Genomic DNA, 27652 nt, shown 5'->3' with positions numbered 1-27652 from the left:
CCCTCCGAAAAAAAAAATAAATAAAATAAAAACAGCAAGAAAAAAAAAAAAAGGCATAAATCTTCGCGACCTTTTATTTTGCGTTTAAAGTTCACGGGCGTCACCGCTGCCTTCAGCCCTCTCCCTCCCGCGCGCACACACACATATATTAATTATTTGCAAAACTGCAACAGATGGGCGCATTAAAAGCTGGATTCTTTCCTACGCGGCATCAAAGAATCGCTCCTTTCCCCCCCCAATCCACACCCCTCCGCCCCCCCGTTAATCCCGCCGCCGGCCCGGAGCCCCCCGGCCGCCAGCCCCGCGCAGCGCCGGCCCGGGGCCGCTCCCCCCGGGGCTTGCCATTTAAGTTTCCTCCTTAACCTGTTACTTTCTCCGGGCGCTGACAAAAGCCCCGGCGGCGGGCTGGCAGGTGCCTCCCCGCTCCCCGCGGCGCCGCCGGGCGCGCTCGGCTCCCCCCGCAAGGGCTGAGACCTGGCCTGACATTTAGTGCCTACTTGAATGTCACAACGCTCCTCGCAGCATTATGCACGGCTCCTATTCATAAGAGGTCGATTAGAGCACAAAATGGCAGGTCTCTTAGGCACTTGAATCTCACAAGTTTGACACATGGTATGCATCAGCTAACTTTGATTAAAAAAAAAAAAAAAAAAAAGAAACGAAGGGGGGGGGGGGGAGTTTACAAATTACACCCCGATTAGCCGGGATCCTCCGACGGGGGGGGAAAGAGGGGGGAGGGGGGGCCGCGGTTAAAGTCACTTCGGCAAAGTTTGCTCCGCAGCAAGCCTTTAAAACAAAAAGTTTCTGGGCAAGTTAAGGGCAGCGTCTGTGCGGGCTGGGGCCGGCGGGCGGGCAGCCCCCAGCCGGTGTCGCGGCCGCCGCCGGCTCTCGCCTCCCGTCGCCTCGTTTCGCCCGCCCGCTCCTTTTTTGTAAAGTAACGGTTTTAAAAGAAACGAGAGAGAAAGAGGAAAAACGGAGGGTTTTCTTCAGGCTAAGTTCTATAGCGCCATTCAATGGCTTCTCCGCTCCTTTCATTATTTTCTGCTTTTCCCCTGACAGCCCTGCTTGCAAACGTCACTGCTATGGATATTTAATTATACTGTATTTTTTTAATCACGGTGGAAAACGCAGGCCCCGTTGCGCTGATTAAAAAGAAATAAAAAAAAAAATAAACCACACTCCGGACTGACTTTGGAGCCTCTTTGATGGCTCGCGGGAGCCTCCCGGATCCTCCAAAACCCCCTTTTTACCTTTGTCTTTCTTACCTTAAAATTTAAAGCAAAGCGTAGAAGAAACTCCCGCACGTAAACGGAGCGTTGTAAAAGATTGTGTTCAATGAATAATGAAGCATGTCCACATGATTGACTTGATCATTTTCTTGTGCGGAGGGGGAAAAGTGCGGCGCGGGGCTGCCGCGGCCGCCCGCTCCGGGTAGCCCTCCCAACTGCTTCCAGCACATCCCGAGCAAAGAGCGCTTTATTTTAATCTGTCTCTTTTCAGAATAACCCCCTTCATTGATACTGATCACCCAACATCACAAGACATCCCCATCTCTCAGCGTGGACTCCCCCTATCTGGTAGGTGAAATGCATTGTACCATTAAAAAAGCACTCCATTGTCGTCTTGGCATAATTCACAGCAACTAGATAGGTCTTGCGGCATTTAGCTTTGATGAGCCAAAAGCTGAACCCTTGATATAATAATCTACAAAGAATGGGCTGTGATCGTCCATTTTTTCTCCCTGTCTAGCAACTAAGAAACCATTTAACACGGCGCGGCTTGGTCGTGACCTTGAGCCTGTGTAAACACCCCGAGGAGCCCGCGCCGCTCCGCAGCCCCCCGGCCAGCGCCGCTGCCCGCGCAGCCCCGCGCAGCCCCCGCGCAACCCCCGCGGCCGCGCAGCTCCCGCGCAGCCCCCGCCGCCCCTGCCCGCGCCCCGCCAGCGCCGCCGAGCCCCCGGGGGCAGCGGCGGGCTCCACAAAGCGCCCCTCTTACCTGCTCCCGAAACTATGCAAAGTCCGCTTCTCCCAAAAAAAACTCCCGGGGAAACCTCGGTGGACGGGGGGACCGGAGCATCAGTCACCGCTCCGGCGTTTAAGAGAAGTAATCAGCGATAAAGTGACGTTGATCTGCACTGTAACCTTGTGGCGTATTTAATGTAAATAAGCCAGTTATGTTGCCAATCGCATGCATACAAACACATAAAGGTCCTCAGCGTTGCATTTTGATTCTTTCCATTAGAACCGACTTTATTTACATACACTATTTAGGGGATCATGATAATTCTAAAACAATACTAGTGCCAAATGATTATGAAAATATGATTTTAATTAATCACGTAGTAGGCAAGGAAATTAGCATACGGTAATTAAACTTAGAGAAAAACGTCATGGAGGTTCTCTGCCTTATGGGTTCGGAATAATCATTAAACGATGGGTTTTCAGGACTTAATTATCAAACAAATAACTTTTTTAAAGCAACTTTACAAGGTTTATCCGCAGGGCAACGATTTAGTAAATAATATATAACCAAGCAAACAAGGTGCAAATGTGACTGGTGAAATAGGTTGTGTTTCTACAAGGCGGGGGGGGGGGGGGGGGGGGAGAGAAGCTGAATAATGCAATTATGGATTCTGTGTCCCATAGTTGACAAAAGCATGGTGCCTCAATAGACTCTTTGTTATGGGATTATATAATGATTGTGGTGTAATTATGGGAAAAAAGATTTAGTAATAATAAAAAGTATCAAAATACACCAATGAGCAGCTTGTTTTAAAGAAAAGGCTTGCATGTGACATTAGGGGCATGTTAATAACAAAAAGCCAGGATCCGAAAGGATTGACAAATAAAAAAGACTGTGATGCGCATGATTAAGAAGCGATGGAGACAGATTGATTATTCAAAATGCCGAGCCACAGGGACACTTAAAACATTGATTCAGGTAAGACTAGTTTCATCTTGACTGAAATGAGTTCCCTGAAGATGACTGGCATACATTTTAAATCAGTTTACTACATAAAAAGCATAACATCACAAGCTGAAACCTTCTAGTTAAAATAGGAGTCCAAGGAAAAAAAAAAAAAAAAGTTTATGTCTGTGGCAATTCTCAGAGGGACTATGGAATTGCAGAGGAAGGGGTATAGATTAATTAGCTCTTCCTAAACAGTGGACTTAAACGCACCCATCTTTTATAATCCCTAGCCTCTATTTCTGGATTCTGTGGTCCAATACCACTTGCAGGTTATAGGGATGATATTAATAACCCTATAGGTACTGTATGAGTTCTTTTTTTCCTTTTCTTTTTTTTTCTGGAACTGCAGTAAATTAACTTTCTATAATAACTCCAAAATGAGCAAGATTTTTTTCCAATTGACTTCACGTGAAGTTTATAAATAGTTGTTCAGAGCTATTCAATGTTAAAAAAAAAAAAAAAAAAAAAAGATTCCCATGCCTATACTAAAAAGTTTAGGAATTCACTCTGCATTTTCCAATTTGATGTGTCTGAAATTCTCTTTGAACAAATTCCAAAATACAAGTTTTTTCTATAGAAATTAGCATAGCAATCACATCAATAATATCACTATCTCTATGGGAATGATAACTGGAGCAGTGGGGGTGTTCTTTATTTCAATTCTTCGTGGATCAACTGATTATATTCTGTCTTCTTTTGAACTTGTTATTGTAAGTCAAGTGATTCTTTATAAGTGACAGCCCTGACAAAGAGACGAGGATGGGAAAGCAGGTCGAAAGGAAGTCGCCATATGGACTTTAAAAAAGGCACTTTTTAAACAAGATAATGGGGAAATGGATGTTGCCTTTTAACCCTGTCAAGGCTGAACATTATTAGCTGTCTCATAAAAGAATAAGCTGTACCTTTTTGTTTTAATATCAGATTTCACTTTATGATTTCCATGACCTAGGGCTTCACGATACAAACTATATAGGAGGTGATGGCATTTCAGAAGCAAGGGCCAAATCAGACACCTGGAATCACTGTCAGCCATGAGATTTGAGAGCACCACACAAAGAGTTACAGAAGAATGAGAGCTCAGGAAAACCCCATGGTTCTTCTTCCTGAAACAAAGATAAGAATATTGGCTAGAGATAGGTGAAACAGCACTGACAGCAGAGGAGCTTTAGACATCTCATTGGGATTTCCTGTTCCTTTGGCAAAAGTGCATGATGCTCTTTTAATGACAGTGGAACGGAGTGAAAACAAAGAGTGAGGACAAGGACTTTGACTCTAATTCTTGCAAAAATTAATTTCTCCTCTCCTTTTTTTTTTTTTTTCTGGAGAGAACAAATTTCCCTCCAGAAACTTGCCAGTGGACAGAGATTAGGAAACACCTCCCAGGAAGCTGAGATTAAGTTCTAAACCCTCACTAAGCTGATGGCAGAGCTGTCAGCACTGGTCCACCACTGGTGAACGCCCTGTCAATTTTATTTTCCTAGTCAGCAGATGATCATCCAACTCAACTCTACAGGAAGAGCATATCAAGCAAAAGCTTCTCAAAATCTGGAAGAGGAGGCTACTATGCAGGCAATGGTGATATCACGGGAGGATGCTATTAACAAAACCAATCAAAATTCTTTTCCCCAGGACAAGTTAGGCATGATTATTTGGGTTGGGATGGCCAACCCTTCCCTAAAATGGAGCCTGAAGAGACAATGTAAGTTTGTGAGCTGAGTACATTCCTAAAGACAAATACCCCCCAAATTTTATTGACTCAGTCACAGGTTTTGCCTCCTAAGCAATGTCGACTGGATAGATGGGATTCAGAAGATCTCAGACATGAGCTCAGGGAGGCTTTGCCCCAGCCTTGCTCAGAATTCCTAATATTCCCCAATACCATCAGCACTTCTGTAGTGTCCTCCAGTATTCCTCCCCCTCATCTCAATGTTGTTCCCTTTTTCTCTTTTTGCATCCAAAGAAAGGTCTTTTCTCTTCAGAGCCTTCATGTCCTCTCAGCTGCAGGGGCTTCACTGTCCCCAGCTACTTCTCCTACTTCTTTGGTTGATTTTATCCTCTTCTGTGCCTCTTCTACAAGTAGGCAGGACTATACTAGTGCTTTACCTTGGCAAAAACACTACAGGTGAAAGAAGGAAAGAGCAGAAGAAATGTCCATTGTTTGCCTTACTCTGCAAGGTCCTTGCACTGTCTCAGAGAACAGGGAGCACCTTCTCAGGCAATGGAAGCTATCAGATACAGACTTGTCAAACTTCAAAAAGGAGGATGACAGGAAATGAGAGCTGAGGTTTTTGGGCAGGCAACATTGTTATTCCTTGTGATTTCCACCTTTGTGAAATTACAGGATTTCAGAAGTACTTATTTTGGACAGACATAAACAAAAAGGAAGAAAATCACAAATCTCACAAGTCTGATGAATACAACAAAAAACCTAGGTGGGAGGAGAGGTGGGAGGAGTATTTTATGAAGCTTTATACATGGAAGCAGCAAAATACAAGTGGTCATATACTAATTTACACAACGGGTGGGGGAGAAATGTTAGCTTTATATATTTAAATATTTATAAGTTTTTTGCTTTATGAGAAAGGACTGAGGAATAATCCTGCCTTTGTTCTTAAAAAGTGTGATCAGCATTTCCTTCCTAAAGAGAGATGATAAGCAACTGGGCATTCTTTTAACAAAGGCTGCAGAAGACCATTGAAAACTTAATACCTTTAGGAGGGGGTCTCTTTTCCAAAGAAGAGCAGAACATCAAGTCTTTAATATTGATAAGGAAATACTCATAAAAGGAATCACCTAATAGTGGGGACTTTAAATAAGGAATTTCAGAAAACTTAGAGTAGATATTGCAGCAAACTCTGGAACAGGTGGTGCGATCTACGTGGCAGTCTGAGCCACTGAAAATACAAGTCATCCAGCAAGAAAGTCGCTGCAGCATGGTTCAAGAAGACATAAGTAAAACACTTTCACAGGAAAAAGGGAAACACCTTCCAAAATGCCTGTTAAAAACATAGGAGTTTCCTGGGCACAACCCCAGCAAACTGACAAGGTGGACGGAGGTTTTCCCACTTGTACAGATTGTGTAAGAAAGCTTCCTGGAAAAAAGGACTGTGAGATTCCAGCTTTCTAAACAGACCAGAGGCAGAACCCATTTGAGAAAAAGCTATTTCCCAGGGTCCACAGTCAAAATACAAGTTTGATCAGCAAAGATTGTATATATCATCATCACAGGGATTCAAAGGTAGAGGTCATCAGAATTTGTAGAAAAAAAAAAAAAAGAAAAAAAAAAGAAAAAGACACCAACCACATTTCTAGGAGACAAATTTGCATCCTCAATTATAGCAGTCAACTATCACTGAGCCTGGTGTCACAATCAAGTTGCATGGGTCAACTAAAAGCATATAATGAAGCTAGGCTTCAATATTGGCCACTTTTTGTCACAAAGTCATTGCAACAATTAATCAAATCACAGACACCAAAAAATGGTCAAAAATAAAGTACAAAATGGGCACCTGGAAGATGCGCAACAGAAGCAGTATCTAAAGCAGGGGCAGTATGGAGGCACAGCTCCCTCTCATAGTCACGGCAGCACTGATCCTTCTCCTTTTCAAAACAAAGGTGAAACTGGAATGAAGAGAAATGGTTCATCAAAGTATTACTGAGACCAACAGACTGGTACATGGTATTGGAAGTTTCTATGGACAAAAGTAGTCACCTATGTATTTCTATTGAACATAAGAAACTATGTAAAATGATAAAAAATAAAGTTTTGTCTTTTTTCTTTCCCAAAGCAAGAGAGATTTTTTTAGATTAAATAGTGAACAATATTCTCAATAGATCCACCTAGTGGAATCGAACAAATTCTGCTTCCAGAATAAAGACACAGCTTTTATAACCCTATCCAGGACATAATTCTGTGACTATCTCCCATTCAGCAAAACAAGGACTCAGAAATCCTCTGAAAGAGCAAGAATGAAAGGTGCAGTAAGCCCAAATACAAGGACAATATAGAAGATCAGGAGACAACTGTTGCTCCAGGATTTAAACTTTAGCATTTAAATTTACATGGGATTAGTACAGCAGGTGTACTTTTCCAGCTATAATCACTAGGAATTATGATTGACCAAGAGGGGAAAGTACTGGAAAAAATATCCAAAATAATAGCTGCGCTTCATCTTTAAAGTGCATTGGCACTGAGCTAGCTCTTGCAAAAAACTCACACATAACCTGTCTCAGGATGTCAGACCTCTTCAGGAGCTATTTAAAGGTGATTTTCTTTGATCTTATCTCTGAGATCAGATCCAGGAATATTTTGGGGGGGTAAGAATTTCTTTTTATCCAACTAATCTAACCAGTATTCCACTTTTCAACACTTTCCTTAAACTTCTCCCTTTTCTTTCCATCCTGGTCCCAAAGATCACAGCAAGCCATAGGCTTGTAATGATCATAACCTCATGGCTCTCCCCAGCACTCAGGATGCTTTCCCCTATTGATGAACACCAATATTCCCTGCCGGTGACACCCCACTACCACTTTTTCCTCTGCCGGTTACACACAGCCTTCCCAACTGCCCACCAGTTCCCCACAGCCTCTCCCTTGGCCCGCACACCCACCTCAGCCCACGGGTGCCCTCCTGGTCACCCCCACAACCACCTCTCCTCACCACATTGAAGCCTTTGTTCTATCAGAAAGTTTGCAGCTTAATGCCTAAAGCAAACAGATAAAGAATAATTTTGATGATCTGCTGAAAACGTTTATGTCTTACCTTTTAAACTACCATTTCACTGTTTAAGCCCCATGGTACAGTAATTAAGGCCATTACACCAGTGCTACTTTCCCCATCTACATTGGTCACCTGTAAGCAGCGTATGCAGGGACTGGGCTACGCCAGGTTGGTAAATACCTTGCACTGGGTACCAACAGCAAGGAGCACTGTGTTTATCATTTGTTAAAAGTTTGTTGATATTGCTTCATCTGCAGCTGATTAGGTAGGTGCCAGTGTCTAGACAGAAACACCCTGTCTTCACCAGTTTTGTGACTCAGGCTGAAGGAGGCCCGGGACGTTTTGTGAGGATCTCAAAGATCAGAGATCCATAGCAGACCACAAGTCATTTTTGGGAGGCTTCCCCAAACGTTCCCCTGCTGAATGTGATGCTCCTCAGTGCTTCCCCACACAGGCTGCGCCATGAGGTGGCGCCTCAAAGATGGTGCCTCCCCCCTTTACCTCAGCAGTCACCCCAGTGCCATCTGCAGCCTCCCGGGCCCCAGGCAGTTCCAGGGGTGGCTGCCCTAGCCAAGATCTTTCCTGCTGGCCATGTTTGTGTCCCCAAGATGGGCCATGCCAGGCTGTGGGTGCAAGGGCTGTCCCCACCAGCAGAGCCTCATGGCAATTGGCAGCAGCACCTCACTGCCATGGCCACAAGAGATGGCAGCCAAGAAATGCCACCACAGCCCTGCCCACCTGGAGAGGGAGAGGATTGAGAGGCAGTGGGGTTCGGGGCAGAGCTTACCCACAGCTTTGCCTCAGAATACAGCGTTCCTCATCCTGCAGAGCCAAAATGCAGCACCTGTCCCCAGCCAGCAGGAGGGGAGCCGCAGCAGTGGTGGAGGCCCAGCCAGTATGATGTGCCCCAGGCCCCTCACCACCACCTCCCAGCTAGCCCCAGGGACACACATAGCAGGTTCTTATTAAAAATAATAATAATAATAATAGTAATCCTATAACTCTTATTAACTGCTACACTGGCATTACTACACAGGCCTGAAAGCCATGATTTATGTCCATTTGTTCATTGTACCCTTACCCCAAACACCAGGTATTAATTCCAAGCTGCAGTAGAAGCTCACAGGCGTCCCTTCACCTTCACCATCCCCACAGCCTCCATCAAATCCATGCCCAAAGGAAGCAGGCTGGGCACCTGTGGGAAAAGGGGTGGGAAGGGAAAGTGGGTTGGGAATGGACTGTGGGGGGATCTTACCTGTCTTTCCAGGTATGCTGTCACTGGACCATAAACATCTACTAAAAACAATGCCGGAGAGCATGACAAATAACTTCCCAGAGGGAGGCACCACTCCACCTGCTCTGTCCCCCCAGAGAGGACTATCTCACCTCCTCACAGAAGATGGGACACTTGAAAGTGACATAGGTAATGTCCCCAGGGAGCTGCGGAGGCTCTGGGAGCAGGACAAAGGATTGCAGTGCCTATGATATGTATTTGAAAAATATACATCAATACAATGTGACACTAGTGCAGAGCAGAACATCTGAAAACTGATGAAGTGGAGAGCTCTCTATGTAATGCAAAGCACCTGAATGATGTGTGTACACAGAAAGATTTGTTCAGCTCTGCTCGTATCCAGCCCTTTTGGACAGTTGGATTTGATTTGCCATTTTCCTGCCAAAATATTGTTGCTATACCTCAGCACCTGGCCTTTCTTCAAAGAAAATGAATATGACTCTCCTGTCTTCACCTAAACCAGTCCAGAATATGAGTTCAGCAGAGGTTAAAGGGACCTTCCTTAATAACAAATATGTTTTTAATAATTTAAAGCCTCATAAATAAAGACTTATTGTTTCTCTCAAAATTCTCTCTGCTTCCATAATTCTGTTCATATATAGCTATTTCCCACCTTTTTCTATCCACGCTTGAAATGAATACTGTTAAAATCAACATACCTGCTTAGAATCAGAGGGTCACATGACTTGAAACAAATTAGCTCTGTCTGCACAGCCAGCAGAGGGAAGCAAAGAGTATAATTATTTTTGCTTACATCATTTTAAACAGTATTTTAAGGATTTCTTAACCAAAAGCTAAACTGGTTTCCTAAAAGATAATACTTTAAATGCTTAAGATAGAAACTTCCACAAAATTTTTACAACAACAAAGGTGATGTCAAACAACAACAGCACTATGACCTTTATTATTTCCTTTCTCTCTGCTAACTTCAAAAGGCTTTAAGGTTTTCGGTATTTATTTGCAATTTTCTCACCTAACCAAAAAGCTTTTTCCAGCTACTAATTAATTTTACATCAGCAACTTAGGTCTTTTTTTTTTGTCTTTTTTTTTTTCTGTAAATAATCAATGTATAATCAGATGAATTTGAAGGTAAGCCAGCTCTCTGAAACAACCTGGAAGTAAAAAAAATAAAAAATGTGGGTGTTTTCTTCAGATTGAAAACCTGTTCTACTTGAAAAGATGAGAAAGCCACTTTCTCTGTTGAGTATTCACTACCACTCCTTCTCACCACTTATCTCTACCCCAAGGAGGAGAAAAATTGTGAACAGAACTGAAACTTCCAAGATAAAAATAAAATAAGTGATTGTAGAAAAAGTGGCAAGTGTAAGGGAAGAAAGCCAAAAAAAAAAAAAAAAAAAAAAAACCTCAGCTATTATTCTCACACCCTACAAATAAGCAATAACAAAAACAACAAAGCCACAAAAGGCAGCTCCAATTTTTCAAGCCTGCTAGGAATCATATGAAAGCCCCAGAGAATTCAAACAAACTACCTATTTCCTAGGAATTTTTCAGTTTAGTCCTCTTTTCTCTTTTTTTTTTCCCATTTCATATAAATGTTGGATTTAAACTTTAACAGATGCTATTTAAGAGTGTCATTTTAAGATATAAATTACAAACTGGAAGAGCCCTCAAGGATCACAAGGCATGAGCATGTATGGCCATGTTGTTTTACACCTCTTTAGCCAGGACTTGTCATTCTGAAATCCTACAGATGTGCTAAAAGCTGCAGAGGTGGGTGAGAAGTCTGAGATGCGCGTGTGCTGGAGCTATGCCAAGCAAGCATTGCCCATAGAGCTAACAAGGCTGAGACAGGACTGATCTCACTTCACAATGAGTGGGAGAAGCTGCATGGGGTAACTTGCCATCCTTGCAGAGGTAGCTAGCAGGGGTCCTCTGAGCTCCCACTGCCAAAATACATTTGGAAAAAACGTGAAGAGATGTTTTCTGGGTTTTGTTTTTCTGTTTCTACTGTAATTTAAGCTAGAAGCAAATGCTCAAAAGCAGACTGATACACCAAGCAAAACCAGTGAAGCTCAAAGACTGCACAAATTGCACAGAGGTGTGAATAAGCCTTGTTATGTCTTTTTAGGCATCAAAATATCCCTAACACTATGTTTCCAAGCTCACAGGCATTTTAAAACGTGCTACACCCTTTTCCCGCCTCTATACCGTGTGCTTGGACTAGTCAATACATGAGCAGCTAAATAGGTTTGAGGCACATCTTCTTTGTGTAAACAGGTTTGTGTTACTTCTGCACTCCAGATTTTGCAAGCTTTGCAATGCTGTAATTCATTTCCAGAATATGGCCCACTGGGTAAAATTTCAGTTACACTAGTGAAAATATTGAATAAACCTTTGGAAGCTAAAACTAATCACCACTTTAGAAATCCAAAGGTGATGAGCTTATCTGGATAATAATAATCTTTTTAAGAAAAAGTTATCAATCTGTATTTAACCAATAGACAGGAACTGGTTCAAAAAGAGTCAAATCCATCAGGTAATGTGTGCCTATTAAAAAACTATAAATAAGCATTCACCCGAGAGCTTGGAATGGCACTTTGAGAGCCTTCCTGGTCACTCAGGTAAATAATGAGTTTTATATAACCTTTCAGCAAAGATTTTTTGTAAATGAGGAGATAAAATGCAGAAAAGCTTCTGATTAATGTGAAGGTTGGGGTACAAGCCAACACACAAGTGGGAATTCAAAGTTAAAGCTGGCGTTGTTCACTCACATTGTTTCCTCTAAGGGTTCAACGTTAAAGACGCTGTTGTCTTTACTCTGACTTGTTTGTGATGGTTTCAATTTAGGATTTTATTTATATATGGTGTTTAAATTGATGAGTGTTTTGTACATTATCTGCTCACACAGAAGACACTAAAGTCAATAAGAATTGTAGAGATGGGCAGAATGTAGGCCTCCAAACAATGTGCAGCCAACAGTGAAAATGACCACAGTGGTCATCATAGCCCCCATGAAACTTGCAAGTACTGTGTTTGCTCAAATCTGAAGAGAAAGGAGAAAAAGTAAAGAAAAACAAACAAACAAACAAAACTTTCTGGTATCTCATCCTGTCAATATTAACTACTCTCCAATAAAGTAACTCTTATCAAATATTTTGAGCTCTCTTGATGACTAAGAAAAAATATACCCATAAAGGGATCCATCAATTATCTTAAAATCAAATAACCTGGAAACCAGGATATATGGCAAAATTAAATATAAGCCCTTGCCTGGATAACAGTTCAGTCCTCTCTAGAGAATTGCTCATCAGCTGTCCTCAACACCTAACACCCTAGGATGAGAAGAGAAAAATGGGTTTCACACCCTGAAGGTTAACGAACTTCATTTGTTATGTACTCAGAGAATTAAATTTGTACCACATGCTCAAGGATCTAAAAGGGAAACTTCTCCCAGCTATAACCATGGCAGTGTTTCACAATAACATAGACATTTGAAAAAGCTAAAATGCAAACCAAAAAGGGGAAAAAATGTATAGTGTTTGTATTCAATAGAGATCTTTCCTGACCGTTGTGATTCTAAAGAAATATATCCTTCCAATTGTTCCATATTGTGTTAAAACATATTTTTTGCATTTATTAATAATTCAAACATGTTGTTGTTTAAAAAAATTATTCACATCATGTGTTCATAGTTTCCATATACATATGTCAAACTTTATTTTGTTTTACCATTATAATCTATGAATGGATTTACCCTTTGTTTCTGTTTTCAAATCTCTGAGGAATGTTTGATTAGGTAGGAGGGTTTGTTTTATGCATTACTTGTTCATCATTGCACAAGTGCACAGGCTAAACAAAGTTGGCATACTTCATACTGATTGGTGGAAACGGTGTAGTTAAACAGTGTAGTTAATACAAGGGAATGAGTAATTTCTCAGCACAGCTAATCAGCTGCACAATAGCTATGTATCAGACACTGCAGCTATATATCAAAAATGCATTTTAAGGTAGCTTGTAGCGTACATGATTATCTAGTAGTATCTGTTACAGTCATTTCATATTAACTCACTTCTGTATTTATTTAATAAAAATAATTTTGTGTGCAGTGGTCTATATACATAACTGGGCAGAATACCAGGAATTATGTGGTAAATGGCAAAAACAGGAATGTTCTAGTTGATATATAATGGAAAATATGTCCAGGGTGTTACAGTCTGAGAGTGTCCAGTGCAAAGGAAAAGACAGAGCAATGAAGGTGACAAAACAGCTACTACTTCACTGAAGAACTTAAATCAATTTCATAATTCTGTATCTATCACTCTGTACATCTATAACTAAGAAATAACAAGATAAATATATTATACTATTATTTAGCAGATGTCTTCTGCATTGTTTTTCCATCCCTTTTTGATGAGCTGTACTTTATTATGACTGTCATTCCTGAAAAACGTCTTTTTAATAGCTCAGCATCAACACAAGTTCAGAATGCTGTCCCTCCATTAGAAAACAAAGTTGGGTTCAGTAGGAGTTAACATTAACAATTCAAGAGCCTGTAGAAGAAATTAGAAACATGAGTCCTCCACAATGATGATAAAATCAAACTGGCAAATAAATGTATTCTCAAATGTCATAGTAAGAAACTGGATGAATATATGCAACTAAAATGGTCTCTTAAATTTCAAGTGCTTGGCCAGGATTTTCAAGAACTTGGTCCTACACAGAAGAAGCTGAATTAGAAATCTATCAAGTAATCTTACTAGTGAATATCTGCACATGTAATGCAAACTTCATGAAGTCCACAATTTCACCCTACTAGACTAATCTAAAGCCCACTGGGATCTGTTCCTCTGAATTTGATGAGTTTTGGATCAAGCCTTTTGAAGATAAGGAGTGAGCTGGAAACAAAATGATGCCATAAATCAGAATGAGTGGTACAGAATTAAGTAGTACAAAACATAGCTTTCAGTACTATATTATGTTAGGGTTATAAAATAAAACAAAACAACACAACTATTGATGTATAAATAGTAAGGAGAAGGAAATATAAATATTTGTGTTATTAAGGAATTAGTGAAGTTGCAGAGCTTCACTTTCCTAAAAAATATAGGCTCTATTTTGATATCCATACTTAAGGAAACACTTTGGCTCTGATAAAGCCAAGTGGATAATTAAAAATTATAATATTAATTGTACCCTTAACACAGATAAGTAAACTTGGCAAGAAAGTTTTAATGAGTTAAAGTGAAAAGGCAATGTCTAAATTAACTGAGTAAATTGGCAAAGAGAAATTTATTGTATATACTGACCCCTTTAACTTGTTTTAATGTCTGAATTTGAATTACATAGATTAATTTTCATTACATGATACATTAAATTATAAGGATAAAATAATTCCTCTCAGAATCTGCTTTCTAGGACAGGTAACAGTGCTTACAAATTCATTGTCCTGTATTATTTTATAATAGTGACTTGAAATCCACAGATTCTCTAAAGATTCCTGAGGGAAGATACAACTACTAGAATATCTTTAGAAAGTCAGCATAAAAGACACAAACATGATCTCATTGATCTTTGCTAAAAATGCAAACAGTACCACAAAATACTTTGGCTTTGGGAATCCTCGGTACTATTGAAGACATCAGCTCCTACAACACACATCCACCATGTGCCACCATCCAAAGGTGCGTGGAGGTCTACGTATAGCTGCACAAATACCCCTCAGATATACATGCATATATCAGCCACACTGGAGGAGCTGAAACGGTTGATCTGCTATCATCTGAAAAGATGCTGCATGCTTATGAAAAGTGCTTGGCATACCCCAGTGGAAAAAAAAAAAAAAAAGGAAAAAAAACCTTTTGGTTAAAATAATTTACTGCCAGATTTTGACTGAAATAACTGTGACGTAAAAGCCAACATAGATGTACACCCCATAGGGAGTCATCTGACTGTATCAGTTTTTAATGTATCCTTCCGTAAAGTCAAAGATCCAAACGCTAAATTTAGTGCTCAGGGACATCAAGGGAATTTGTGACATTTCTCAGAGGGCTTAGTATCCATAAACTAATGACTGGATAAAACTGATCTCAATATTTAGTTTCACATTTGGGATAAATACAATATTGATGATATTTTATTTAACTGTTTCACAACACCATACATGTGAAAAATTAACAAAGTAGAAACTGCTCACCCAGAAATACACTTGAACAAATATTGGGATTATGTATATAATTAAGACACAGGCATTGCAGAAGACCATTATATATCATGATTTAGAAGTTCAGATCTTTCAGCTCCTACTAAATACTGTCAAGCACCAAGAAGTTCTGAGCCAGAACCAACTGAAAACAATGGGAAGATTTCCATTGGTTTTAATAAGCAATAAATCAAATCCATAAAAATGAACCAAGCTAGTAAACGTGCTGTTGCTCAGAGTTGCTTCTAAATAAATATATAAATAGCTGCTCTCTCACCCAACGACATGCCGTCCCTCCTTCCTTCGTACCCCATGGAGGAAGACCAGCTCATGCCCACCAGCAAGCCCTCATAATGCCACAGCAGAGATCACATTCCTATTTGGAAGGAGGAGAGGGGTTTGCTTGATTTTTTTTTTCTCTCTTTGTTTTTTACAGGTCCCTCATCCATTGGTGGTCTGACAAAAAAGACAGGGACATTTCAGATTTATAATGTGAAGGTAAGTTATCCACCTGCATTGTGGGGTGTGTAGGGTGCTGCCATGGGGAGACACTGGGAATCAAGTGGCAAACAAGAAAGAAGTGTTACCTCAAGCACAACCAAACTGTAAAGGGGAACAGGCAGACTGGGGAGCTTTCTGCTGTTCAGTCAATATACCGTGAAGTATCAAAAATCTCTTTTACATGCTTTTTTCCACCTCCCTTTTGAAAAGACACAGAATTACAACCAAGAAGCTAATAACTTGCTACAAATAGTGGTATTTGTTGAGGCATGCAGTTTCCAAATGGGAATTTGGACTTGTTTTTATTCTCCACTTAACACTTCCCCTGCCCAGCACAGACATCGACTCTGGTGGTGTTCCCACCATGACAACACAGGGAAAGCACATGGCCTAATAACTCCAACTTTAACAGACCCATGGCTTCTAACAATGCAATTGCAGTGGAATTTGCCCTAAACAAAGCCTAAAGACAGAAGCATCCATTGCAGTTAGCAGCAATTAATGTCTTCTCAGACTGCTACGTGCCTTAACCGCAGCCAGAGGGATGGTGCCTAGCAGGGGGAAAGGGACACCTGCGTGCAACAGTGACCAGCCTTCCTGGCAGGATCCTCAACAAGGGCATTGCAAACAATGGGCACACAGCAATGCAGCGTGAGCACAGGGTTCCCTACGAGCCAGGTTTGGAATCACCGCCTCCCAAAAAAGCTCACACAGCACAGCCCAAGCAGCAAGAGGGAAGCACTGAGGAAAACCCACAAGAATTTAATCTATTAGAAATATTCCCACTTGTCCTCTTATGACCCACATAGGAAAGCTCTGGACAATGCACGTCTCACACCCAAGGAAGGGTGGTGGCATAAGTGGTTTAGCATGGTGCTTCCCTGAGCCACCCCGCTGCACTGGGCAGGCACGTCCCCAAGCTGCCACCAGACAGACAGACCCCTGCAGCCCAGGGCAGCCACGCTGGGGGAGCTCTCGCTTTCTTCTGTGCCTGCATGCCATCCCCAGTCTCCATCCTTCCCCAGAGAAGGATGACCACCATGGCAGTATGGTGCCCGCTAGCCATAGCTGTTATCAAAAGTGCAGACTGCGCTGACAATGCACTGCTCAATAGGTCATTACCAGACTGTTAATAAATACGGTGAAAAGAGATACAGAGCAAGGGTGTGGGTCTTTTGTAAAATAAATGAATAGTTTTCAAAATGTAGAAGAACTAAAGCACATTTTCACTTTGTGCTTTATGACACCTACAATATCTTGGCTCAACGAATTAAGATTGACATTAAAAAATAACTAAGAGGCCTATTTCTCCTGTCAGTGCAGGGCCAGGGCATCCATCACTGCTGGTGAGCACAGTGTACATACTGAGGGGAGGAGAGACCCTTAAAGGTTTGAATATAAACCTTGTCTACAGATATGCTGGGGAAACACAAGGAGCCATATCCTGTTAAAGTCACAATCACCATTTCCAAAGCCACAAATCGAGTGTATTTGCTCTTTGCATCTGAGCTAAGTTTTAGTAATAAGCCATAAGGAGAGAACAAAAAGCGCAAGAGAAAAAAGATGCCTCTTCCAAACTTAGTGTATCATCACAAATCTCTTAACTCCATGTAAGAGGCAACCTAAGGGTATCAAGTTTAAAAAGCATGGAATCAATAAAAAGTCATTAAAAATCAATGTATGAACTGGTTTGCATGCCCTCAGCCATCACTCCTAGGCACTAATGCTCTAATAATTCTCAATTGATATGCACAGAATATGCCAATTTAAATTTATTGAAGTACTTCAAATTTTTAAGTATTTAAATTTGGAAAGACTGGCTTTATGGGGCCAAAGCTGTGAAGAATGATCAGAAATGTTTAGAATGCCTTACATTTTCAGTAATTTGAAAGAGGTTAAAGGAGTAGACTTACAAAATTAAGAATGATTTAAAAATCATTGGATCATTTCAAATTGCTATAAATGCTTGAATCACAAATAATATTGGTAGTTAGTACACGTGCAATGAAAGGACTCTGTTTTTACATCAATGTCCAAATGAAATCACCAATAGCATTAGGCAGCTACATGCATATACCAAAGAGAAAGGGAACCACTTGCATGTGCACAAAACATGTAGGGGTTTCAAGTGCAAGACAAGCCCTTGCTACCAAGAATACCCCAAGTCTTTCCAGATTAAATTAATTTCAAAATCCAATATGGTTTGAAATCGACTCTCTAGTTAGAAATTCAAGTTGATATTAATTCTACTTCTGGTAGACAACGAAGTGTTTTGCAAAAGACTCCTGTGCAAACACCTGGAAATATGCAGAAACCCACACGGAAGGGCAAGCCATGGTGCCCACACACAGAGCTGGCAAAGTCAGATGCTGCACGGAGAATCCTGATCCCTTGGACACCCCGACCACACTCCTGCTGATGGGGGAATTTTGCCTATGGTTTTGGAAATCTTCTCCAACTTCTGTAGATGCTCAGACAGCTGCCGTATGCCAAAGCCCAGACAGGTAAGGTTTTTGAGCACAGTGCCTTCTGCGCTTCTTAAAAACAAATGCATGGCTGCATTTCTCTTTCTTCACAGTCACTCCTGGAAAATATACCTAGAGGGGAAAATGTAAGAAGTGATATTAACAGCTCAGTACGTCCAAGATAAAAGCTGGAGAAACCAAGGTATTAAAAGGGGTTAAGGTAAAATAATAAACTGCTATTAAGCCTATTAACAGTTTTGAAACATCATTGTTCATGGCACGATAGAGCTTGGCTTTTTACAGGTGTTTCATTTGTACATTTTCCTTATCTGCTGCTATTTAACAATGCCATGAATCTCTGCTTTAAGCCCCCTCGGTAATGCACTGATTGAATCTGCATCTGCTAACCCTTCTTATAAAACAGCATCACAACCAAACAGAGGTTAACATTTCATAACTTTAAACGGCAAGCATAAAGGCTAAAATTTTATGAGGGCCCTCAAAAATAATACCCCTTTTATTAAGTATAAAACACACAGAATTAATCTCAGGACTTCATTCGCTACGTGCTCAGAAGAGGAAAGGCAGGCTAACAAATGTCCCCGTTTGCTCACCTCTCTGCCCGAGCGGCCAGGAGCTTCCGTGCCCCCATGGGACCATGGTGGTGCCATGCCCCGGTGCAGGCAGCAGACCGTCCCTCACAGCGCTCAGCAGCACGGCCCCGGAGCCCACTCGTGCATTCAGGGCCAAGCGCTGCGCTGAGTGAGCAAGGCAAGACGGAGCAGTCTTTCATTAATGTTACTGAAACACTGGCAGAAGCCAACAATCAACATTTCATGGATTTTGGTTTATAATTTAACTTCCTTCACAACATTACTACTTACTGATACTTCTCTGCGATCCTTCTTCTACGTAGTAGAAGACTGCTAGATCCTAGCTGAGGAAAGAAGGAAAAAAAAAAAAAAACAACAAACTTTTATCCAGTGAGACACTTTATCAAGAAAATTCTACAAGAAATTGGTTGTTACCTGCGGATAACAACTGGTTTGTTAGTTAATGGCTAGCGGCAAAGCCAAGGCCAGTTAATGCTCCAGCTGTCCAGTCATTAACTGCAGTAAAGACTGATTTTGAGGAGGTTATTGCCGTGATAAAATATCCTCAAAAGATTATAACAGCAATAGTGTACAGAAAAAAAAAGTATTAGTGGCTATAGTGTGACTGAATGGCTGCATTTGAAAAATTGGTCATTCCCTGGTGGTTCATAACCGATTTTCCACCAGTCAAAAAGCAAGTTGTGCTCTGTTAGGTTTATTGTACAAGGCAATAAAAATATTGGCCAGGTTAAATTGTCAGTGTGTTATGACATTAACCATTCTTTTACTGTGCTTAATTTAAGTGTTACTATGATTCATTATGGAAAGAAACTGTCCTTTGCAAGTAAACAGGCATTTGAGCACTGAGAACAGATAGTAATAAATCTGAATGCAAAATTAAATTTCATTTGATGGCTCCCCCCCATTCATAATGATTACATTTTTTCTTTTTTTTTTCCTTTTTTTTTTTTTTCTTTCTAGAAATACTTCAGAATTCTTGGCTACTTAATTGCAAGATTATCTTCCAAAGTTTGCATTATTGATGTGATGCCTGGCAGCAGTACTCTAGTTAAAGGTGTGACAGAATTTCCATTAAAAAAACCTTTCTAGTGGTTAACTTGGCCATCAGAAGTCACCTCATGCTTCATTTGGCACGCGGATTCCCAGCCACAGTGCAGATCCAGACCACGGAAGCTGTTCCTCTCTCGTACTCTGTTGGGTAAGAGCAGAACTGCACACACAGAATGTGCGCACACAATTTTTGTGCACGTGATTCTACAAATCTGGACCTGTTTGTATTAAATTACATGAAAATATGCAAAGTCCTGCAGATTCCTGTGTTAATTTGCATGCTTTTATCATAAAGGCAATGTGCTATCATAGTAATCTTAATATACATTGACAGACTACACCATAACCACTCCAAAAAGCCATTAGGGTTTATTTTATAAATGTATAATACGAATTCTAGGCAGATTCAGTACTGCACAATTCAATTTTTTTATTATTATTATTATTCACTGACACCTGTAACAGGAGTGGAGCCATTGAACCTTACATGGCTAAAGCACCAGACTAAGGTTTTGAACAGAACCTGGAGCAGTTAGGCTGACAATTTTCACTGAAATTTAATGGTTACCTAATTGCCAGGCATTGCTCTGAAGATTCCCATCTAAATGATCCAACGAACACATTTTACTGTGATCTACTGACATCACTGGCATCCTGGCTCCAGGAAAACAACACTATTTAAGCTCTCCAGGGATTTGCTGTAGTTTCAATTTCACTCTCGCTGCAAGAACACCTGACTGCTACGACAGTGAGCCCTGTCCATCGCAGTGAGGGGTTTTACAGGCACAGACGATGATGGTACAATCCATCCCGTGGTACCGAGGCTTCAAGGGGGGGCTACGAGCAGTCCCTTACCACATGGCCCCTGTACACTGCAAAGTTAAATCCCAGCATCTTCCACAGCTAAGGCTGCCTTCAATTTCCTGGTCACTCTTAAGGGACTGCTAATGTTAAACACTTATTTTTTTTTTTTTTTTAATATTAGCATCCTCAGGAGAGAGGGAATCGTTAGCTTTTTTTGCTGCACTGAACAATTACATTAAATGATTATGTCCAGACTGTTAAAGGCAGTGTCAGAGCAGCCTCCAACAGCCATCACATGCAGCCTTCACAAGAACCTGCTGCACCAGCACCCTACCAACACGTGCCCATGCATCCATTGACACAAACAGGAAACCTTAAAATGACCAAGACTGTACATTCAGGTACCAGCAGACCATGATTTCTGGAAGTCAAGATCTGGAATCAGTGAAGCTCACTTCACAATGCTGAAATATTTGTCAGATTGTATGTGATAACTCAATGATACAGCATTAAATGGTAGTATATAAAAGCTTCTGCACATGCATCCACAAAGACACATATGCATCCATATATATAAAATACATGTGTATGTATATACACATATATGTAAATGCAGGTGTATATATATATAAAACATACACACATAATGTATAAGATACATGCAAATGCACATACATAGATGTGTGCATTCATGAGTAGACAGAGATTTCAAAGTACTGAGCAACTGCCTGTGCCCAGGAGCCCTTCAGGCACACACCAGCAATGCCACTTAAATCACAGAAGCACTTTTGCACGGAGGGTTAAGTGACTTGTCCAACACCATTCAGCAAATCAAGGAATAAGCCAGGAACAGCTCATGTGAGCTGCAGTTCAGTCTTCTGGCCTGGTCACAGACTAAACCCATATAATGTTGCCCCGTGCTGCCAACCACATCCTCTCCTTAAAGTGCAGCCAGTAACAGCTCAGCTCCGGTATAAGCCATGCTACCGTGCATAATCAGATACACAGTCTATGAATGAAATGTGTGTCTTATAATTAGGTCCACACAAATGCTGAAACTTCAAAATACAGTTTAGAAGGGTTTCCAGTACATCTGATGCCACAGGCATCACAGCTCTGCTTCTGGATTTACCAGCTGCTGCTCCAAGGCTTGGGCCAACTGTTGCTGCCAAAGGATACTCAGATGATGTGCAGAACTGGAACATGGAGAAAAGAGTTACTCGTTATCTTTGATGTTGGAACTTCAAGGGAAGTGCGGGCTCCTCTCCCAGCCAATAGCATGCTCAGACATCCTCCCTACCTTGATGTTTAGCCTGCTATTGCTATGGCTTGGTTTGATTTTAGGCATCGGTTGGCTGTAAAAGGGTTAGAAACGTGGCACACTAAATCACTACCCACAATGAGGAGTGCACAAGTGTCTTTATGCATCTGTTCTCTATCGGATTCCAACCCTTTCCAGATGAAGTTACAAATGGATTATTTGATTTCATTTTTTTTTTCTTTATAATCTTAAAAGGTCGTATTTAAGAGTAAGTGATTCCAGAGGGCTTCCATATGATTTGCCATGATTTCAGAGCTGACAGTATACAGGCGCTGCTAGTGTGAAGGGCAGAAGCCTCCAGGGCAAGGACCATCGTGTTCAATATTGCAAGGAACATAGATTTTTATACAAAGACACTAAGATCAGCTTTTATGTTATCAAAAGGTGCAGGAGGAATTCTTATATAGAAGGTCAATATCAGCTTGGTTTAATACTGGAATTTCAACAATGTTTTAAGTAATTTTGGAATGGAGGGTTAGGGGAAGGAGGGAAAAGGCTCCCTCTCAAACTCCTTGTAGTCCATCCTGATGTGTTTTGTTACCATGTCCAGAACAGATGAAGTTTTGGCCCTTATAATGCCACTTGAGATTCTCCAGATTCATCCGTAAAAGACTCAGGCATTTCTGCTACAGCCACGTCTCTCTCTCTGTGCTGGACAAGCTGCAGGATGCTAGCCCTGGTGGCACTGGTTAGTGATTTCTTGCAATAGTCATTTTGTTTCTGGGCTAGGAATTCCTGCATCCCCCAAGAACACGACACAGAGCACTCACCATTTCCAAATGAGGACAGCAACAGTGCTGTTCCCTGTAGCTGCTCAATTCAAGCAATTTCTCTAAACTGCCCACCAATAAAGACTTGCTTTTTGTCAAAATACTTTGCAAAATCTATATTAGACAAAGTCTTGCAGTCCTTTTCTACTGTCAAGAGAAAGGAATAGTCAGGCTCATAGTCAAAATCACCTTCAGCCAAACCCCCACTGTCAGACAAGTGCATCATCGTGGATTTTGGATTGATGAACTACTGTATTTTAGCTTTTCTGCCAAAGCAACATGGGTCTCATCAGCAGGAAAGAGAATAGAGCGAGACAAAGACGAGAGGCAGCACAACACACTACACCTATGCAAGGGCTGCCAACAAAAAAAAAAGGGCACTCTCTGGAAGGGCAAAGACACAGATGTATTCGAAGGACAGGCAAAGGCGCACAAAAGAAGAGGATGGATGTGGTGCTTGGGAAGGCATGTTAACAGGGGATGCTTCTGGAGTTTCTTGGGGAGAGAAAATGCCAGCAAAGACTCTGCAAAAAATGGGCAAGTTTTATCATGCATGCACTGAGGTGGCAAAAACAACTTCACCGTTTTTCTAGCACATGGTGCAGAGACAGCTGAAACAACATGATGCACGACCACACCGGAGGAGGGCGAGCTTTGGGGGGAACACTCACGCAGCAGCTTCTGCGTCTGTGCACCTTTCCCATTTTTTGACAAGTACCCATATTCTCTGAGCTATAATACTTGTGATCATGACCTCATACAATGACTTCCTGAGACTCCAGCCTGTGGCTCTCCGACTCCCTGGCTTCCTTTCCACCCCACCAAAATGTCTGGCAGCAGCATCCCCCACCTCGGGTCTGATCCTGAAATGCCCTGCTCATGCCCTGTCACCACCGTGACACCTCCACCAGCTATGCTGGTGCTGGCCGCTGGCCTCGTGCTTCTTACCCATGCACTTGTGTCCCTTCACATCCAGCGGTACAGCAAAAGGACAGAAGAGGAATGCAGATACTGGCTTAAAAACATGTATTTTTCTTTCTTTTTCAGGTTTAGAGGAATTTATCTTTTGTACATGCTGTGCCCTTACATGCATGCACACACTATATGCACACACAGTATATAAATATATACTTGTAGGGGGAGAGAGGTTTAAGACTAAGAACTTATTTTAACTTCAAACTTGTTCGATTTAAGACTTAAAGAGTTTAAGCCAGATTTATTTTGGGTGACAAGTATTTCTTATATCTAAGGGATAAATATTTTCTCCTATTTTAACAACATCTCTTCCCTTTGATTTTCTCACACATGTTGTATTTAACTAATAGAGTACAAATACCAAAACAATGGAATATCCAGGATTAACACAGCAAATGCCATTAGATTTTGTGCAGGCATAGTATAGAAATGGCACAAAAAAACCTTTGGATTCTTAAGGATCATTGCCAGTGATTCATTTTCAAAAACTAAGGGATTTTTAATACTTGAAAAATTCAATATATTTCATGGAGTCATTACATTTTGTACAGTTCTGAAATAATGCCAATTTTGCAACTTAATTTGTTAAAATGATAATAAACGAGAAGGCTGTCACTAGACAGAGAAAAACTAGCTCTTTTTTTTCTGTTATCTGTTTTGCTGTAAGGTTAATTCTTTATATTTTATATTTAAATTAATTCGTATTTCTTTCATATTAGGGGGCATACTATATTATGGAATTAGTAAAGAAATGGGCAAAAAAGGCAGGAAGAGAATGGGGGGGGCAAAAGGGTAGGAAGTGATCAATTAAATATTTTTTTTGTCAAAAATCAGATATGCACACATTTTAGTTTGGAGAGCATATGCTGCTCTTGATATGGATCCAAAACCGAGGCAGTGCATTGAACAAAATAAAACCAGCTTTGTAATTATTAGCGGAGACATATTCGTGAGGGCCATTTCCTGTAGAAAATGCCACTTTTATTTTCTTTCCTGTACCCTACTAGAATCCCCATAGCACAGAAAAAAAGGAAGAGACAAACATACAGCTTGCATTTAAGTAATAAGCCATGACCGACACCACATTTTTCACCAATTACCTTGGAAAGTCCTAGAGGGCACGTGGCTGGCCAGACCGGCTACAGGTCTTCTCCCTTTGTATTGGCCACGTTCAGAAGTATCAAGGGAAGTGTGAAAGAAATCAAAATTTGCCAGTGGACACAATCTATAATCATTTTTTTGGCCTGGATCAAAACAAAGAAATCTGAATGAATCATGAAGGTATCAGGAACAGAAAATGCCATCAGTGATGTGCAGACACATCGTTTTCCACACTAGACTACAAAAACATTCAAGCTCTGTTAGCAGATAGATGTTTTAACATAGATGTTGTAAACTGCAGGAATGAACAAAGTACAAGGTGACAGAGAGGAATAAAGCTTGCACTATTTCCATGTAAAGACATACAAAATAAAATTGGGGGATTGTCATAGAAGAAAGCTGATGGTTCTACCCTGATTTGTTGAGCATTGTTGGTCTTCTCACTTTTCGGGATTTTTTTTGCATTGGAGTTAAAGAAAGAGGAGACACAACTAGCTTAGCAGAAAATCAAAAGAATATCAGTTACTTGGGTAACTATTTGTAGGGTAGGGATGGAGAAAAAAGCAACAAGAAAGTCAGTATTCACTAGAATAAGAATAAAGTTGATTGGCAGACCAGGGACAGACACCAATTCTTGGTGATTAAAAGACCAAATTACATTTTTGAGATTGCAAATATGTGCTTGTATCAGCATCTGGAAAACCATTTTCCAGCTCTTAATACTCATCATTTAACTGCTTTTTTTAATTTTGCAAACCTGTATGAACAGAAATATACAAGTTTACCTATAGCCAGCTAATAGAAATAATGTTTTTAGCAATATCGTCAGAGTGAATTTAAATGCTGTAAAAAAGCATATATTCTTTCCACTTATCATGTTATACTGTTTGTTACCATTTGATTCTCTTGCTGTCCTATTTCTCTTTAAGGTGGGGAGATCAAGACTTCTCATAAAAAGCCAGATGATCGTTGGTTGTTCCTTTATAGGGGCACATAAATTCTGGATTCTGCGGAGAGTTACCAGGAACACTAAGAAATAATGGCACCAGACATCTATGGTAAGATGTTTGATGCTATCCCTCCTCTTCCCCATACCACTGTCATAATATCTGTGATACCTGCACCTAACAGATGCCACAGGAGTTGCCAGAGTGCCATCAATGTGATCCTCATCCCCTCAATGGTTTGCAAAATGCAGATGATGATTTGCCAAGGAGAAGAGTCAGGGATAGGTCTTCCATACAACCTCCAGGTTAACAATTCAAACCCCCCTCCCATCAGGGTAAGCAGAGAGATGTACTCACTTTTTCAGGTGCATACAACCACAGTCGTTGTGAAGTCTCCCTCACTGAAGATCTTCAAAAGCCTCCTGGGCAACCTGCTCTGGGTGTCCCTGCTTGGGCAGGTGGGTTGGACCAGATGGCCTCCAGAAGTCCCTGCCAACCTCAGCCACTGCGTGATTCTGTGATACATTCACCTCACACATCTTGGCTCCAATGAGAAAAAAAGATCCAAACACCCGGAAGAGTCATAAGCATTTCTTTCTGCATGATGGTTTGATCCATGGGACTCTACAGAGCCCAGAAGGATCCCTGCTAAGTCTGAGATTATACTTATGTCAGTACGAGAGAGCTCTTTCACTGATGAAAATTCTCTAAAGGAATCAAAATCAGAAAACAACAATTTTTCTGCATTCAGCTTTCCCCAGAAATTGGGAAAACAGCTCTTAAAAATGTAAAGATTTTTAAATTGCCATCAGACCATTTTTATACTTCCTAAACTGCAATTTAATATTATTTACATTATGGAAAAACCTTACAGCCCCTGTAGGCTCTGGGAGACACTGCATTAGCCATGGTACAAATACATACAAAGACATGACCCCTGCCCTAGAGAACTTTTATCAGCCCCTAATTAACCTCCTCCTGATCCTTGAAGCCAGAATAATCAATGGGTCTATATTCTGAGTTTAAATCCATTCAGGTGGGGGAGGAGGAGGACCTACAGAAAAATTATAAAAAATATGACTTCTAAATTACCTTTTATGTGAGACAGCACTCAAACAATACTAGGTCTGCCAAATCACTCCTGCTCTAAATAACCAACTCTCTTTGTACAGCATCTGCTGTTTGAAAGGGCTTTCATTTGTTTTTACTATTATGAATAGTTAAGAATTCAGTGTCACATGAATGGGAAGCTTCTAGAAAACTTAAATGTGTTTCATTGTGACTTGATGAATGGCTTACTGTTGCATTGTTATAAAATATACTAATATACTACAAAAATCTAACTTTATTGTGATTAACCCCCATGCACAGCGTTGAACAGGAATATTCTCCACCCCAAAGAAAATGTCTATTGACATACTGGCTCAAAAAGCTCAGATTTTCAAAAGGCCCATTGACTCTCAGTGTAAATTCAACTCTTAACTAACCTTAGGCACATTTGAACATCAAAATTCCAAACTCATCTCTGTACAAACAGTGTATCTAAATCCAAATTGAATTGGTAGAACCTCCTATGGCAGTTTAACCCATAGCACCTTCCTCTACTCTACGTTATAATCTAAGGATTGCTTTTGTTTGAGGAAAGGAGGCAAGAAAACACTCCTTACGAGCACTCTCAGCGGTTCGGCAGGAGGACAGAGCCAGCTGCATGCATTGCAGGATGAGTACTTTGGAAGCTTAGCACAGGAGAAATAGGATGACATTAAGGGCAGTGACTGGGTAAGTATAAGAGCAGGTATGAAAAGAGAGAGGTGGTGTAATTAAGGGATGAAGTGAAGTAGCGGTGCCCAATGGATTTTAGATAATAGATGTCATTAAGGGTGATTCAGAAGATTGAATTGTACAACACAAATCAGTGTGGAAGCTGTGGAACAAACCAAGTAGAGAGAAGCATCACTTC

The 27652-nt window shown here is 40.9% G+C and overlaps 1 protein-coding gene and 2 long non-coding RNA genes across 20 annotated transcripts in view; 1 reads left to right on the top strand and 2 right to left on the bottom strand.

Moving 5' to 3' along the window:
- The window catches only part of ZNF536 (zinc finger protein 536), a 343101-nt gene extending 340794 nt beyond the window's left edge, over positions 1–2307 (bottom strand). For 14 of the 18 annotated variants that reach the window (XM_048073325.2, XM_048073322.2, XM_048073320.2 and 11 more), the window contains exon 1: positions 1266–1809. The gene's annotated coding sequence lies outside the window, so the exon portion shown is untranslated. Of the gene's footprint in view, positions 1–1265; positions 1813–1995 lie in introns of those variants that run through there. The other 4 variants (XM_048073316.2, XM_048073327.2, XM_067004235.1 and 1 more) reach the window with 3 other exon arrangements.
- On the top strand, positions 9–20025 carry LOC125183929 (uncharacterized). Its single transcript, XR_010834373.1, has 5 exons — positions 9–612; positions 1501–1577; positions 15581–15642; positions 17905–18149; positions 19685–20025. It is a non-coding gene; the product is annotated as an uncharacterized lncRNA (long non-coding RNA).
- LOC136791770 (uncharacterized) lies at positions 17581–19689 on the bottom strand. Its single transcript, XR_010834374.1, has 3 exons — positions 18995–19689; positions 18725–18868; positions 17581–18242 (listed from the first exon to the last, which is right to left on the bottom strand). It is a non-coding gene; the product is annotated as an uncharacterized lncRNA (long non-coding RNA).
- Positions 20026–27652: the final 7627 nt, after the last annotated feature.

This window comes from Anser cygnoides, chromosome 12, assembly GCF_040182565.1.
Source record: "Anser cygnoides isolate HZ-2024a breed goose chromosome 12, Taihu_goose_T2T_genome, whole genome shotgun sequence".
Classification (NCBI taxonomy): domain Eukaryota; kingdom Metazoa; phylum Chordata; class Aves; order Anseriformes; family Anatidae; genus Anser; species Anser cygnoides.
This window is presented reverse-complemented; position numbering and strand designations above follow the sequence as displayed.